The sequence below is a fragment of the Chelonoidis abingdonii genome, chromosome 1 (assembly GCF_003597395.2).
Source record: "Chelonoidis abingdonii isolate Lonesome George chromosome 1, CheloAbing_2.0, whole genome shotgun sequence".
NCBI lineage: Eukaryota > Metazoa > Chordata > Testudines > Testudinidae > Chelonoidis > Chelonoidis abingdonii.
Window position 1 is genome coordinate 370,917,044 of NC_133769.1, and position 4,904 is coordinate 370,921,947.

Below are 4,904 nucleotides of genomic sequence, written 5' to 3' on the forward strand. Positions count from 1 at the left end.
CACCTTTGTAGAAAATGTTAGAAAGAAATTACGGAGTCAGTTCTCAGGAAGGCTGTTTCCCTCCATAGCTGGGAGAAACTACAAGAGAATATCCCTGCGTACATCAATTTCCTGCCCCTGCCCCTGACTTTTAAAAAATCCAGTTCTCTGATTGGTCCTCTGGTCAGGTGTTTGGTTCCCTTTGTTCACCCTTTACAGTAAAAGAAAATTAACCCTTACCTTACCTATCTACTTATGACACGCCCTTCCTCTGGTCAGTCTGGGACTGTGATGAGGTGATGCTCACCTGACTCTGGGGGAAGAGAGGGGCAAAGCTAAGAGGGATGAAAGAACATGATAAAAGAGAGAGACATTTGCCAGGCTCTTCTTCTTTCTTCCATCTCCATCTACAGACATCACCACTAAGCAACTGAAGTGCTGATGAAAGGGGACAGCCTGGCTGAAGAGCAACCAGCCGGCTTGTGGTGAGAAGCATCTAAGTTTGAAAGGGCACTGAAAGGGTTAAGATCAGCTGAGAATGCGTTTTGCTTTTACTTCATTTGACTAAATCCGACTTGTTATGTTTTCACTTATAATAACTTAAAATCTATCTTTGTAGTTAATGATTTTGTTTGTTTATTCTACCTGAAGCAGTGTGTTTGGTTTGAAGTGTGTCACAGACTTCCCTTGGGATAACAAGTCTGCTACATATCAATTTCTTTGTTAAAGTGACAAACTCATATCACCTTGCATTATCCAGTGGGCATAACTGGACACTGCAAGATGGAGGCTCCTAGGGTTCTGTCCAGGATCGGAGGTATTGGCTAGTGTCATTAGGGTGCACAATCCAAGCAGCTGTTGACAAAGCAGAGGCTGTATGTGAACAAACCAGGAGTGGGTGTTCTCACAGCAGAGCAGGGTCAGGCTGGCTCCTAGACTCAAGGATTGGCGTGACCTAGCAGATCACCTGTCCAGATAACACCAGAGGGGAACGGCACAGAGACAGGTGACACAGAGGCGTTTAGCCACCGAGAGTTCAGAGTATGAGGGGAACCCTGCCTTGGTGGCAAAGGTGGATTGTGCAAGAGCCTTTCCATTGCATGTCACTTTATCAGGGATTCAGCGCAGGGCTTTTCAGGTGGGAGGAGAGGAGGAGATGCTGAGATTCTATGGGGATGGGCGGCTGCACGGAAATGCTGAGAGATAAATGAGTACGCCTAAACCTTGGCTCTTCCCTTTCTCTCCAGGGTTTCAGTGGTACTGGACCACTCCATCAAATCTGCACGACTCAGTTCGCCCTAAAAATCTGAGCCCTTGTTATCAGCGAAACATTTCTTTACTCCCGGGGGCAGGTCTCAGGCTGAAGTTTTGCAGGGTCTATTTTCTGCTCTTCCCACGGCTCACGGAGTGTGTGTGGAATCTGGTGGACTGCTTGCCAGGTAGGGTGAGAAACTGCTAATTCATTTCCAATCTATCCAATACTTTAAGCTTAGTTTGTGATTTTGTTTATTTGCTTGGTAGTCTGCTTTGATCCATTTGCTATCACTTATAATCGCTTAAAATCTCTCTTTGTCTACTTAAACTTGCTTTTTCCTTATCTAAAGCACTTTGCCTTGGAGTGAAGTGTCTGGGGAAAATATCAGCTTGGATCACACAACCACAACTTGGTTCACAGGGTTGTTGCATATCCTTCCCACACCAAGCGGAGGGTAAACCCTATAAATGAGCTTACATTGTACAGATCCTTGTGCAGTGCAAGACAATTTAATTTTGGGTTTATCCTGCAGTGGGGGGTGTCAGCCTGGGGAGTTGGGAAATTGGCTGGTATCTTCTGTTTGTACTTGGGTGGCTTAGGAAAGCCCTCAGGTAGCTCAGTTTGGTGTATGGCACCATCTGCTGTCATGTTGGATGATAACAGGGTCTGGAGAAGCTGAATCACCAGCAAAGCAAGGTGAAAAGGGGTCTAGAGAGGCTGAATCACCAAAAAAGCAGGGTGAAAAGGGGCCCAGCTGGGTGGTTAGAAGGGTGCAGCAGTTTCCTCGGCTCCCAGACTGCACCCCAGGGGTGACATCCTATCACACTCATACTATCCGGAGCCAAAATTAGGCCCTTAGGCAGCCTTGATGCAAGGGTGGAGGAGGAACTGTAGCCTGAACAAAAGATCCAGATGTAGCCATTGTTTGTTTTCTTTACTGCTGTGTTCTCACCCCAGGAGGGCACAGCTACCTAAAATACAACCAGAGTTCTGACGCAGGACAACACAACCTGTTTCTGCACTGATTTCTGAAAGATCAACACAGTATTGACATTTTTATGCTGACCCGATGCAGACAGTAGATGAACTGTTAGAACAGTTGGGAGCTGCCAGATATAGGCCCACTTTAGAGCTCACAAAGGGATACTGGCAAGTACCTTTGATGCCAGAATCCTGGCAGAAGCCTTTTCCACACCCTTCAGCCTGCATCAATTCAGCACCAAGGCATTTGGCCTCCACAGGGTGTCAGTGAATTTCAGAGGCTAATGGACTGGATACTACAACTGCCGGGGTGGGATGCAGCGCTACGCTGATCCGATCACTTGAAAATGGTTTTTGGTCCCGTATCTTGTGGGAGCATTCCCACACAAAGTGCAGATGGCAGTACATTACACACGGGAAAGAAAGGCATCATCTGTTGCTAGGCTGAACAGTCTGCACGACACAGTTTGCAACACCCTGACAATCTGAGCTCCTGGTGTCCGCAAATCTTTTCTTCACTCCTGGGGGAGGCTCTCAGGCTAAAGTTCTCAGGGTCTATTTTCTGCTCTTCCCGCTGCTCATGGAGCTGAGGGAATTGTCTGGGAGTCCTGCCAACCTGAGAGTCTGCAGGGACTGTACAGGGGAATCATAAAGGTTGTGGTTCAGCACGCCGAGTATCAGACATGTGAGATTCGTACGCTGATTCTCAGGGCTCTGCCTTTTTGTCACAGTAAGGAGATTTCCTCGTTCTGCTGAGTAGGATTTCGGTGAGTTGCCTGTTTCTGCATTAAAGTTAGTGCTCAGGGTTCATGTCAAGAACAATCTGGGCAGGAATTCACCAGGACAGCGACTTCATCTGTTTTTATTATTATCAGAAACACCAAGGGATTTTCCTGGTAAAGTTGGAACTACAATAGGCTAAATAGTTCAGACCAGTGGTCCCGAACCCTTTTTATCTGGTGGGTGCCCAACTATGAGCCACCAAGGACCGTGGCTGGAGGACAAGCACCCGCCGAAATGACGATGACGAGCAGCATCATCCAGAGGCATTGCCACCAAAATACAGCTTCTTGGTGGCATTTCGGCGGATGCTCATTCTCCGCCAAGTAGGTGGGTACACATAGATGCCCTGGCGGGTGCCACGGCACCCACAGGCCCCGCATTGGGGACCACTGGTTTAGACAAATATTTATGATGATCAGTTTCTTGTGTCTTAATGTGTCCTTCTACAGCCATTATCTCTGCAGTGGGTTTTTGTGTTACCAGAGGGTTCACAACAAGAATGGGCCACACCCTGGCCACATTCTGCTCTTACATTCTGACTTCAGCAGGTCACTCCAGATGGACACTGGCGTCCCTGAGAGCCAAACCAGGGGTTCTGGAATCCCCATCTTTCATGCCTGGTCTCAGAACGCCACATAAATTAGAGGTTTCTTCATACTCTTTGATTGCTCTACAGAATAGCGCTCTCTGTAGCAGGACCCAAAGCTGTGATTTTCACAGGTTGGGCTGAAAGTTAAACTCTAAGGGTCAAACCTAGGCCTCATTGAGATCACCCTAAATCCACATGTAGGAACTTAAATAAATGCCTGATTAACACCAACCATGAGCCTCCAGTAACTGGAACTGGCGTCGTCCCGTTGCCGCTAAAGATGTGTAAGCTCATTTGGACCAAAGAAGGTGTCCTCCTAATGCCTGGAAAAGAGACAAAGGCCAGAGGAGGGAGTGTCAGTGCCTGTGCGGACTTCTAGGAAGCACATAGTGTGGAAGGGGATGCTTTGGAACTACTCCATACAAAGCCAGTCAGGACTCCGGGGGAGCCTCCTCTCTCTGAGCAGACTGTCTCCAGGGCAAGAAGCTTACACCTTCCTGGGTCTGACCTCGGAGCATTCAGCATGCTCTTCCACACTGTGCGCTTTCCGCAGCGAGTCTGGCCAGGCAAGTCCTGGGGCAACCAGAAGTCCCTGCACCCCAACTCTGCAGTCAGATGTCATTCTCAGCCAGCTGGTAAAACAGAAGGTTTATTGGACAACAGGAATACAGTCTAAAACAGAACTGTAGATAGAGAAAACAGGACCCCTCGGTCAGGTCCATCTTCGGGGATGCGGAGCTTAGACCCAAGTTCTGAGCCTCTCCCCATTTCCCCAGCCAGCTCCAAACTGACACTCCTTCCTCTGGCCTTTATCTCTCTTCTGGACAAGGAGGCCACCTGATCTCTTTGTCCCCAATACCTTCAGTTGGCACCTTGCAGGGGAAACTGAGGCACCCACACAGTACTCAGAGAAAACATTAAGAACATTCCCACTTTGTCACAACAGGTTCAACAAAATATAATACTATATATTGAAGCGGGCAAGTGCTGCTTCTGACTTTCCACTTTTAATTGTCTCTTGTAATCTTGTGGTTCTGAAGTGTTGTAGTTTCATTTTATAATGACTTACAGGGTGGGAGCTGGGGGGACACCACCATTTTGGGCACCACCAAAATTTATACAAACCTGCCGCCTATAGGGGCTGCAATAGGTTCACTCTTTGTGTCACTGTGATGACGAGTTACTCACACCGGCTCCTTTTAGTCTCCCTGTCCCCTCTTCCTGCCGCCAGGTTTGTCCCTTTCTTTTTCCCTGCACAAGTTGATCTGCTGCTGGAGTTCCCTTCACTCGCAGAAAGGCAGTTCAGGCTGATCTCCC